Consider the following 13,606-nt stretch of genomic DNA (forward strand, 5'->3'; position numbering starts at 1 on the left):
ACTTTTTTAAAAAATTAATTTTTATTAAAGAATTTTTTACAGAATAAAAACATTTAAAGAAAAAAGAAAATAAAGAAAAGTAAAAGTGGTGAGAAAAGAATAAAGAAAGGAGAAAAAAAAGAAGAGAAAAAAAGACAGAATATAAAGAAATGACTTCCGATCTTCTTTACAGCAGTTATAAATGTGTTTGAATGTTATCCTCTCTCTCTAAGGTTACATCATAACTACTTTTTTTCCATAATCTACCCTTTCTAATCATCAAACCCATAAATCACAGGTGCATTTTTTCCATTTTCAGCAAAAAGTCTGGGTTCATAGGTTTTACAAAGGAATTTCTCATGAAAAGCTTCCACATGTGAAAGATTTTGTGATTACACGGCTATACATTGCCTTGGATTTCAGAACCTGGGGCAATTCCAAACACCTTCCTTTCTATTTTTTCCTGGAGCTACCAATCTTCCCTTGGTAGAAAGATTAAGCACAGTCCAGCTGGATGGACCTTAGTCAGAGGTTTAGTCTGACTGGTGACATAATTCTCTTTTACTGGAGTATCCATGGGTTTGTCAGTGAAATTTGAAATTATCCCCACTCCTAGTGTCTAACAGTCTTGTTTTTAAATATTATCTTTATTTATTACTTATGATGCATTGAACATAATGTAGGGGTCACTAGTCCTTCAAACTCAGCATTATTTACCCCAAGGGAAAATGACTTTCATGATTCCAGATTACTTTTCCTGCAGTACCTGGAGATGCGGGTGGAATCTTCTGCAATCTGGGAAACAGATAGTCCTCCTTTACCAACTGCCTCACTTAGTGACCATTCAAATTTATGACAGTGTAAAAAAAACAGCTTTGCGACGAATCCTTGCATTTACAACATCACAGCATCCTGCAGGCACATGATCATCATTCAGGGACTTTGCCACTGGCGCACATTTATGACGTTGCAGCGTCCTGCAGTCATGTGACTGCCATTTGCATGCTTCTCAACCAGCTTGCGACAAGGAGAGTTAATGGAGAATGCAAAAGTAAAATCGTAAGTTGCAGTCATGTGATGTTTCACTTAGGAACTACAGTGATTTGCTTAACGATTGAATGGGAAGTGACATCGTAAGCCTGTCATGGCCATGTGATTTTCCACTTAGCCACCACAGCGCTTAGTCACTGAGTTGCCAGTCCCAATTGTGGTCACTAAGTGAGGGCTATCTGTGTCTGCTTTGCCACAACGCTTTGGTCCCCCCTTTGGAGACATGATGTACATCTACATTAAAACCTCAATTTAACGGACTATTTGGGGAGGTTTCATTAAATCCACATGAATTTATGTCACTGACATAGTTTATATTATGTTCATTATTACATAAATAAGATTTATATTGCATCAGTTCATATTTTTATTTATTAACTAGATTTTTTATTTATTTAATAGATTTTTATTTCACCTTTATTTTTGGTCAATTCAAGCTGGCGTGCATGCCTAATTCTCCTGCTTCCTATTTTCAACACAACAGCAGCCCTGTGAAGTGGGCTGGACTGGGAGAGTGACTGGCCCAAAGTCACCCAGCTGGCTTTCATGCCTAAAGGAGGACTGGAACACAAATGACCTAAAAACAACAGTATGTAACTACACATATTCTATAAATGGATGCATATTTTGTCAATTACATCAGTTGTCTGGAGAGACTTCTTAAACAATTGACTTGACTGTTATTTTGGGGGTGAGATCCAAATGCAAATTTGGTCGGTTCCATTGCAAGACTGATGAATGGAGATCTGGAGAATCAAAATTTTACTGTATTAATATGGAATCATCTGTTATAGAAATTCACCATTGACATACCAGCATATATTATTTTATCTACCATGAACTTCTTTAATTTTCATTTTTTTTTCTTAGGATTCAAATCTGCATTTGAAAGCTGTGATCATTCTTGATTTAACTGTAAGAAAATCAGTAAGTTTAATTTTAATAAAAATGTTTAGGAATATGAAATCCCAATGAACTTGAGAAAGGTGACAATATTTGCAAGAAAATGTCTGTTTAAGGTGTTTTAAATACCGTTTTAAAATACTGTTTCCAAATCATTTGTTTGGAATGCAATGTTAATTTTGGATGAAATGTCCATTAATAAAAATGCCAAACTAAATCTTATTTTATATGCGCTTGATGCTTCAATCTGTTGTTTGAAATATCAATTGTAAAGGTTTTTTTTAGCCCATAAAAGAGTTTCCTTTCATAACGAACAATGGCTCAGTTTTGAAAATACACTTTGTGTTATTTAAAGGAAGTGAGGAAGTAGAATGGCTAACAAACTGTAAGTCTAAGAAGAAATAATTGATTCTAAAAAACCAAAACCAAGTAAATTCATGCTCCTAGAAATGATAGCTTCATGACAAGGCCATACGAAACCATTACAAGCCCTTTCCAAATGACTTTACCATCATGGCATGGTGTTAAAAGTATACTAAAAACATTTCCAAATGGCTAAGAACATGGCAACATGATTCAAAGCCTGCAAACAGAAGCTCTTCTGAATGATGGGAAGGGATTAAAGGATGATCAGATGTAATCTTATATACACACCTCAAGACTGACTGCTCCCTGAACTAAATACTAAGCCTTGACAGGTTGAGTGGAGAGGGCTTGGGGAGGGGGAGAGGTAAGAAGATGTTGCAGAAACCATACCTGCTCTAGTTTCAGGTTGAAACAAAATGCTGACCAGACCACCTGAATCTAGTTAGGTTGGGGGAGGCCTTCCACACTGTGGAACCTATAAGACGTTCCAATAGCAGCCTAAAAATGACATCTGGAAAGTCCTTAGCACTGAAGTCCACAGGAGAACAAAACATGCTTTGTGACATTCTAATGGAAACTCTGCCTCTTAAGAAATTGTGTGTGAAATCATAATGTAAGTACATACGAAAGGGCAGGACTTGCATTGTGACATCATAAGAATTGTGTTATCATTTGACATCATCATGGTAGGAACAGACACGTAAGCCTCATAGTCCTGTAAAATGGCCTTTTCAAAGAATCCAAAAGTATGACATTGAGTTATATTAATGGCAAAGGCACCTTATACAAAAGCCCTGTAAAAAAAGTTTGTTTTCAATATCTTTTGATGCATTTCTTCCTAATTGTTTCTATTGTCACATTTCAAGAAGGGTTTAAAAACATTGCAATACCCACTTGGCTGTATTTACTGCTAAAATCTGCACAAGACTGTGAATGACAAGAACATTGAGTACATTTAGGGTTAAAATGTGAAATGTGAATTAAATCATGTCAAAATCTCACTCCAGTTCCTGAATTTTTCCTTCCTAAGACAAGCCTATTATTCTACCTCAAAATCAAGGTGTTCTTTTAAATTATTGTTTCTTTCAAATCTTGGGTGTGATAGTTTTATTCAGGTTTTATTGTTGCAAAGTGGCAGGGGTATTGATGCTGTTGTAATTTTGCGTAAGCGTTTCTGTACTCCTGTGCAGCATTTCCAGCTTCCTCTGCTTCCTGTTCTGAGAAGGCCTCGTGTTGCAAATTCTTAATGGTGTCTTCCTTGGATTCAGCTGAAAGAAACTTGGGAAAGAAGGAAAGCTGTGCTCCAATGGAGAGGCGATCACCCACTTACCAGCCTCCTCCAGACATTCTATAATTAAAATACATCCTAGGCTGCACACTAGGCTAGGAAGTTAAACAAACTAACCAACCAAAAATTCTGGAAGAAGGCATTGGCAAATCATTTCCATAGTGTTGCCATGAAAACAACATGAATATATCCATATAATCACCAGAAATAAGTGACTCAAGGGAGACGTTACATTTTTGCATGCAACGACATGATAAAACAATTGAAAGCAATTTTTCCCATCAAAGGAAAATAATTCAAAATGGCTTCCCAAAAAAATCATCACTGCACTAGTATAAATAAACTTTTTTATTTTCCTTTTTCACTCTTCATTTTTGTATACATAGGCTTTAAAAAAATCCTTAAATCCTTCCAATTGAGCTTCAGGATATATGACAAGAAAATAAAAACTAGCTTTCTACAATATTTAGTAGGGGCACCAGAATTATGAATTATGAATACACTTACATTGTAAGTACATAGTCTTTTTGATAACACTAGTCATAGGCCTATACTACAGTATGAAATTTCATCACTGAGGTAGCTGTTTATGACAATTTCTACAGGGGGTGACATAGCTGGAATTCCTTGCTTGCCCTGGTCGGTCAGAGTCATCCATACACTAATTTAATTGTGCAGCTTGAGGAAATGCCAGGCTGCATGGTTCAAATATCCCACAATTAAATGCAGATGGACTAAGTCCCAGAATTTTGGTATGCTACTGTTAGAAAATGGAACAAAGCTTTTTTTTTTGTATCACCAGTACTAGGAAGTTAGAACTCTAATTTTCCTCTCTTGTGGTTTTAACACAATTTATCTCTAACAATTCAAGTTAAAATATAGAGAAAATAGAATCGGGCCAACAGGAACAGGCAGTCAAGTGGCCTTTACAAGTTAACTTGGTAAGTTCTACCAGAGAATGAATCTGCCCTTCTGTCTTGTGTTCTGAAAATATGTCTATTGGTATGGGTGCCAGCTGTCCATAATGCACTTGATAGCTGCTTGTGGGGTAGTTAATACTGATACATCGTGGAATACGGCTAGATTTGAGGAACTATATGTCAGGACAAAATGACGGTTTAAAAAATAAGAAAACAGCCTGACAGAGAAAGAGTAATATGGGAATGATGAGAAAAGGTGGGTTTCAATGGAAAGCAGTCCTGACCCAAGATATTTTGCTGCCTGGAATGAAGAAGGCATCTAGCCTATCCACATATCAATTAAATATGATGTCAGTCCTTGTACAGCAAAAACATTCTCCCTTATATATCACTGCTGCCAGCCAGCTCAAGAGATTGGAAAAGATATGACACTGTCTTCCATCAAAGGAGATGGGGAATTCCAGTACATGCTCTTGCTATTTCCCATCAGCATTCCCTACAGGCAGATGCTTTGCTTTGGCTAATGGTTCAGGTAGCCCTGGTTGAAAAAGATGAATTAGTTAAAGGAGAAGGCTCTTTCAGTAGGGTTTCTGTTACATTTTATGAGATGTTAAGAAGAGTAGCAGGGCTTTGGGTGGTATTTTAAAGGATTCTCAGCTATTTTATACAGTATTTGGGAAATTTAAGGGCAGGAGTTCAAACTTGAGAAGTTTAAAAACAACTGTATAACTAAAAGCTTATACAACACACAGGTGACAGATTGTGTCTGTGTGTGCAGAAAGACCCACATTTGAAAAGGTCATGTTTTTTTCTCTTTTAAAACACAGTTGTGATCTTGCAGATATGCTATCCTTTACCTCATCAGCCACACTGAAACTAGTAGGACTTTTGAGTAGACATATATGAGATTGTGCTGCTAAGCAGAATTATAGAAGGGAAGGGCGAGGGCCTGGAAATAATCTATGACATGCTGAGGAGTGACAATTGATTTATTTTAAAGAGGAAATATATGACAAATCTGCTGTATGATCAATATGTATTCCTCAAAGCTCCCTGGAATTACATGCCTTGGAAACATACATTTTCTGAACTGCTCTATAATTAAGAAATTATAAACATCACTATAAGGTTTCATGGCTTATTTACACATGTTTCCATTCATCATTCAAACAATAGCACTTTGATTTCAACCGTCTTCCCTCCAGCTATACATGCATAGCTTCTGTAACTGAAATCAATTAATCAAAGTACTGTATATGAACATCAAAATAAACCACCAAGAAACCATTTAAAACTCTTCGAATGAATTCCACATAATGGCACACCAGTCCTTCTCTTTGGGCATTTGGAAAAAGAATGTAAGGAGATGTGGGAGCATACTCCAAATCCACCTCCATGTGCTGGTGATATAAGTCAAAGGAAGCTGCCTTATAGTTAGGGAGATTGATGGTCCATCTAGATCAGTATGGCTGGCTTCTGGCTAAAGTTTCTTGAACTCCATGTTATATAGCTGAAATTGAGATGAATCAGAACAACAAAAGCTTCCTGCTGCTGATAGTCAGACTAAATCACCAGTGGACTTTACAGATATCAGTTCTTCCAGGTAAACCAGGCAGAAAACATAACTAGATGAGCTAATTCTACTTTGTTGTGAGGCTACATTAACAGAATCTTACAAGTCTGAAAGCACAAACCTCCCGCCCTCCCTATTTACCACCTGAATAGTTAGGTCGAGCCATTCCTAAGTTTCTTTCTCTGGCTGTTACTCTGTTGCAGGCTCCTTTCTCTTTTATCTGACTGTTCCCTAGGTGGCATCTCTTCCCCATCTTCCAAGGTCACCCTCACATTCCATTACAGCTACTGACTACCCCGGTTCCCTTCCTCCAACAACTTGATGGAGATGCTGTACAGTACGGAAAAGTAACACCGGTATTCTGTGCAGATATAATGGAAACAGACAAATACATATTCTTCGCTGCTCCTACTGCAGTGGAGAAGTTCAAAAGGGCCTTCAGATGGGCCTTGTTCCATCCTCAATTGGATCCATTCTTAGAATTTCTCCATTTGTGTTCTAGCTGATGTCCCATTCACTTCATCACTTTTAGCTATCTAATAACCAAGGGCTGATTTGGATCTGTGAGAAGATATAGAGTGTCAACTGCCCAACAAAGACACTGAATGTATTATTACACTATGGGATACTCCGCCAGCACATTCAGAAACCACCTGGATCTATGAAAAACTTGGATAAACCATTTTAACTAGTCTTCTACTCCTGCGGAAGTTTCTATCAAACATCAGACTAAAACTGATCGAGCAGTGATCTATCCATGACAATGGAATTATACGGGGCTTGTTTACCTTCCCATCATCAGTTCTGTCAAGCAGAATACCAAATCCAGTGTGTTCCCTGATGCATGTGTGGGACTAAATACTACTTGGGAGGGTCATATGTGAAGCAGATGTTGTGGATATGGTATGGCCCAATAACTTTGTACATATTAAATCCCCTACTCAACTATAGGATATGATTAAATAAATAGGCCCCTTTCACTTGAAGTCCATTATTGGGAACAGATGGTGCTAGAACTTGTAACTCCTGTCATATCTCAAGGAAGAAACCTTGTGGGGAATTACTAGAGATTTACTGGGAGATATGTATTCACAGGGGTTAGTTTGGCAACAACCTGTTTGAGCAATGCTTGTCTAATAATAAAAATTATGTCTTTTGCAGTTGGTGAACATGACTTCATTCTCTATTTGCTTTTAATAGAATTCTTGATTCATAGTACTGGAAACATGATTTATGTGGGGCATTTCTTGTCTATTTCTGCAAAGACCAAAAATTTAAAAAATTCTAAACCCCACATTTAAAACAACTGAATACTGTTTTGCTGTTAGTGATGAGAAAGTAAACACGTTCCTTAGGAAGATTTTTAGTCATATGGAATGAATTTTTCTTGGCCTGCATGCAGTAATTTGTATACAGAATCAATAAGTGAAATCAGTAAAACAGACAGGGAGGAAGAAACCATAAAACAAGCTTCAGTTGGTTTCTTCTATGGGAAAAAGAGTTATTTCCTCAACCCTGGGGTTTCTTGAGATGGAGCATCATATTTAAAAAAAAGTAATTGTCCCAACTTTTGATTGCAATAATTCAAGGAAAAGCATTTTAAGGCTAAAACATGTAAAATGTAAAGTATGAGACAGGACTTCCTTATTTCTGTTGTTCTTTTGTTACTTCAGAGAAACTGTGTAGCCCTGTGTCATGTTCACCATTTCAATGTTCTGTTAACATCGTAACGTTTCACATGTCAAACCTTTAATCCGTGTATTACATGCTTGAACGTTTCCTGGTATTTTCCATTATTGCTGTGTTCTTTATTTTGCTACTTTGGAATGTATGTTTGGGTTTGCAACTCTGTTCAAGGTTACTTTCCCAGGCAGATGTAACGGTTGCTAGCACCTGGGAGGGGGTGGTTGCTAACGAGCGCTCAGGGCGGGACTGGGTTGGAAGCAAGGCTTTTAAGTTTGTATTTGGCGCGCTTTTGCTCATTCTCAGCTTTCTCTGTATTTGCATACTATTCCTTTAATAAATCAGTTATCTTTAAGCCCGGGCTTGTGAGACTGAGTATTTGGGATTAGGTAATGTCCTAACTACCAGGAAACACACTGAGACAATGAACTGGTCTCTAATATTTATTACTAGTACTTAACAAGAATCCTAACAAACTGAAGAAGCGTGGGAAAAACCCAGACATATAACCCCCAAGGGTTAAGGCGGTCCCGATCTGTGTCTCTTTGAATGGCTGAACAGTTCCTCAGTGCTACGCATGCGCTTGACAGTCTGGATGGGAGCCCCCTGCTCGCCATCCTTACTCATGACAGGTAACCATTACACCCTGCTAATATATCTAGGAATTGGCATCAGGAAAAAGGAGTTAAACTTTTTTCCCCCACTGTATTTTCCTGATCAAAATCATTTCTCATATCTGCTACTTGCCCTTCAGGGGGTAGAAGAAAAAACCCTGGAGCTATTTGAATAAGAACAATTTTAAACAGTTTTTTAAAGTTTTTAAACAGTTAAAAATGCTTTTTAAAAGGAGGATTTAAATAGGAGAAATAAGAGGATTAAAAACAATGTAGCAGTAGATTGTAAGATTAGAAAGTTGGATTCAAATACCCACTTTGTCATGAAGCTCACTTATTTGTTAGCATTATGTTCCTCTTTCATTCCCAACCTCAGGACAGCATACATAGTCTTCCTCCTCCCATTTGTCCCCACAACAATCCTACGAGATATGCTGGGCTGAGAGAGAGTGACTAGCCTGTCACAAGTTCTTTTTGAACTGTACCCAGTTTGATTGACTCAGACTCAAAAGATTGACTCAAAGCACTGGACCCTAGACAGCTGAATTTTTATATCTCCCTATAAGGGTTGGGGAGATGTTTTATTTTGAAAAAATGTCCAAAATACAAAAGTGAAACATGCAAACATATGTGTGAGTTTTTTCAATGTCTATTTCTATTGATACTATACAAAGTTCTCTATACTATACTACTAGTATTATGCTACATCTATACTATTCCTTCTATAGTATACAATTACTTTTCTACAACTATTACAGGCACACTATTACTGTTACTTTTCTACTACTACTATTACTAACATATTACCATTACCAGTATAGAGCAGAGCTTTACCCTTGCAGACCCTGGTCTGACTGTAAATCCAGTCTCTCTCTCTGGGATTTCTTTTATTGGTTTTTTTTCCTTTATTAATGGGCAGCATGTAAAGCACTGGCACCTTCCCAACATTGGGCTGGGCCTCTTCTTTTTCCTCTGGACCCTTCAGTCTCTGTGGAAAAAAACCTCCTTCTTTTGACTACTTTCTCCACTTATTGCTACTGCAGAGCTTCCAAACCACACACATCTCTTCCCCGAGCTATTTCAAGGTTGCAGCATTTATAGGCAACTCTGCCATCCTGCTACTGGGGGGAAGGCTCAGTTAGGAGGGGAGGGAGGCAGCAAAGGTGCCTGCAATTTTTCTAAGCAACCTGCTCTTCCCCATAGCCTGAAATCACCAAGTGACTTTTTATCCAAGGAAAAAAGAAAAAAAAAAGATGCTAGCAAAATAAATAAAACCAAATAAGTGAGTTTTCAGACTGAGGGGGCGACTTAGACCTGGTTCTAAAAATCACAGCAGCTCTCTTACTATAACTTGCCTCCTTAAGTTCTTATGATGATAAAGTGAATCCAGAAGATACATCTGTGTCTCTAGATAAAAATGTAAGAACATAAAAATTAAATGCTATTTTTCTAGTATTACTCTCTCTCCCCGTTATATTAGGATATGTATACATTCCGTATGTGATGTTAAAATTAAATGTGGGGAGTTCCATGAACAGGATCTAGAAGAGCATTGCTATCTCAGGTTTCTGACCAGTGGCAGAATAACTGCCAAAATCTCTATTAAATGGTAGGAAAAGGGAAGGTTTATCATGAGGACTATGGTGGGTGGCTTTTGTCTCCCTGTACTGTCATTTTATTAATTGGTTGTCTCTAGTTTTAGCTCATTTGTTTGTCTCCAAATGTTTTAGCACATTGACTTCTAGAACTGCGCACATGTGTGCAAATTTCGTGAAAATCTGAACTGTATTTTAATAAGTTGCTGATAAGTTGCTGCTGAATGTGTACTTTTTGATTTCATCTTCAACAGAATGCTTCTTTATAGACTTACTATAGCATTTATCTTTCAGAACAACATTTCATAGGATTATCTTTTGATATTTTATTTGCAATTGCACTGATTTCATCATGATGCTGTCTCTGGGCTTCCTTTTCAAACTTAAAAAGAACACAAATTGTGTGATAGAGATTATTTTTAAAAATGGATTAAGGCAATCAATTTATGTAAGGAGACTTCAAGATAAAGTAACCAACCAAGTCTGTGAAAAGCCTGTCCCACAGGAGTGTGTAGACCAGCCTGTTCTACAACCAACCTTTTAAAATGTTATTAGCTATTAACCCCCATTCTGAAGGTTGTCTAAAAGCTTTTTTGGAACATAAAGTTTGTGGGAAGTATTATTTTCCTGGTCTCACATCTGCTAGTGGCTATGAAACATCTTGCTGGGAGACACCACTAACTTTCCCAGCAAAGGATGAATGTACCCTGGGGAGAGCACAAATAGCCATAAGGGAGATTTGCTATTTTATGCATTTTTATGTTGTGATGAGTCTGTATCATAAATATCTATTAGCCTTACACAGTTCCCACAGTGGCAAATGCATTGAGCTGGTCCTCTTTGCATTTTACAGATGTGATATTCTAGAAATTATGTGGCTACCCAGGTAGATGAAGAACTTGATACAATGACAAATGAGAGAACTGATGAATGCATACAGATTACCCTTGCTTCCTGGTAGAATATATGCTTTGTGTGCAGAAGGTTTCCAGGGCCAGTCCTCAATATCTCTGACTTAAACTATCAGGAAGGCACACACCTTCTTCTTCTTCAGATCCCTGAGAACTTCAGTCCATCACAGTAGACAGCTCTATGCTAAATAATCTAGTCCAAGTCACTTTCCTGGCTCTCTAACTTCTCTAATATAGCTATGGTTGAGAATAAGCACTTTCAGGGCATAGGGAACAATTTTGATATAAACAGTTCAAATCTTTTACCCCATCATTTTGAATGTTTACTAACTGCCCAGTTAAAGATGAATTCTTAGAAATTCTTAGACCAAAAAGACTGATTCTTAGCTAAGTTCTAGATTACTCACATTATCTAGATCAGGATTTCCCAGCCAGGGTTCTGTGAAACCCTAGGGTTCTGCGAGAGGTCACTAGGAGTTCCCAGGGAGATCATGATACATTTAAAATATTATTTCAAATTCATGCAACTTCACATGAAAGTGGTTAAGTTTCATTATTTTTAGTTTAAGAACATTGTTAATGCATATATATAGGCCTACACATGAAACAAATATAATAATTTTGTAACTTCTGGCCCATATTTGAGCCTGAATGTGTAGGGGTTCCACGAGCCCTGAAAAATATTTCAAGGGTTCCTTTAGGGTCAAAAAGTTGAGAAAGGCTGATCTAGATTATCTAGGACAAAAAAGTTAACAAAATAAACAAGTAGAATAAGTGAGCTGGATTTAGATATTTCTGTGTTATTAAGTTATTTTTCTTTCATTCAAACAGTCTTCATGAACAAATATAATGTTTCCTTTATCATAATCACAGGTTCCATGTACAGATTCTAAGAATTGGATAGACATTCAGTGCAGGATACCACTTCAGGTTTTTTTCCCTTTTAAAAGAAGCACCTTAAAGTGAGCAAGAACAGTTTTTGTTTCTTAAAGCAAAACTTATAGCATTGCATTCCATCATGAATAACTGCTTCCTCCCTTTCAAGCCTTAGTTGGTAAGACTGTAAAATGCAAGGCTACAGTCTTTTTAAAAATCCAGTTTTTAGCCTAAACAACTCTAAGCATGTATATTTGCAGATTATGTGCACACTATTCTATTTCTAACCCTACCTACTTCCAAATATAGACTAAAGGAAGGGGTTTCAGAGACTGATGGCAATTTTCTCTCTCTCATTTAGGCCAGCAGCTAACTTCCCTCTGCTTGACAGAATGGAATGGAATGGAATGGAATGGAATGGAATAGAATAGAATAGAATAGAATAGAATAGAATAGAATAGAATAGAATAGAATAGAATAGAATAGAATAGAATAGAATAGAATAGAATAGCTTTATTGTCATTCCACTATACACTATACACCAAGTGCATAATAAAATGAAATTTCGTTGCAGTTGGCTCACAAACACAATCAGACACTAAAATAAAAATACCATAATTACTATAAAATATACATTCTTTACACATGCCACATTCTACTTAAAAAAACTTAGTGAGTATTCAGAAGTCTAATAGCCTGGGGGACAAAGCATCTGGCTGTTCTACATTGGATGCAGCGGAACCTTTTCCCAGAGGGTAACAAAGAAAACAGGCCATGGTGAGGATGGGAGGAGTCACTGACAATATTTCGGGCTCTGGACAGACAGCATGTATGCACCATATCCAGATGAGAGGCAGTGAGATCCCAATTATCTTCCCCGCTGCCCTCACCACCCTCTGCACAGACTTCCTATCCGAGGCACTACAGCCTCCAAACCAGATGGAAATACAACTGGTCAATACACTCTCTATAGTGCCTCTATAGAAAGTAAGGAGGGTGGGAGGTGGAAGCTGAACTTTCCTCATCCGATGCAAAAAATGCAGACATTGCTGTGCTCCTTTTACCAAAAATGTGGTGTTAAGAGACCAAGTCAGACTCTTCGTTATCTGCACCCCCGGGAATCTAATGCTACCAACTGACTCCACAGCTATGTCATTTATGAAGAGTGGAGTGTGGCTAAGCCGGTCCTTCCCAAAGTCAATAATCATTTCCTTGGTTTTTCCCACATTTAGAACCAGGCTGGTTTTATTACACCACTCCACCAAATCCTTCACCTCCCCCCTATAAGCCCACTCATTGTCATCCCTGATAAGACCCACCACCCTTGTATCATCCGCATACTTCACAATGGAACTGCTGGTAAATCTGGCACAGCAAGATTAAAGAATTAAAAATCTTCTTTTCTTCTGCCACCTTGTGCACCTCATTGTGCCGTCCATATTGATTAGCTATTGTCTCTTGAGGTCTTCAGCTTATTCTAGTCCACCAGTTCTGTTGGACAATCTTCTTGGATTTGTTTTTGAACCAACCTTCAGCAGTGCCAAAACTGACCAGTCCAAATCAGTGGTCTTTACTATAACCAACAACTCATCTGTAAAGGCAACTGCTGTCTGTTTTCTTTCAACATTTCTCCTGAAATCTTCCTTCCAAAACTTTCTGATGTTTTTAAGACTTTCTCCTTGATACCAGCTCTACCAGGTACCCCTCATTTTATTTCCTCTGAGAACTAGTTCTTGTGAGAACTAAACTAACATCTACTTCCAGCTTCTTATTATCAGCAAAGCTAGTGCATAGCCTTTGTTTAGTTCTGACAGGAAAGCCTGGATATATGACAAGTTAACAGGTTGA

The sequence above is a fragment of the Candoia aspera genome, chromosome 5 (assembly GCF_035149785.1).
Source record: "Candoia aspera isolate rCanAsp1 chromosome 5, rCanAsp1.hap2, whole genome shotgun sequence".
NCBI lineage: Eukaryota > Metazoa > Chordata > Lepidosauria > Squamata > Boidae > Candoia > Candoia aspera.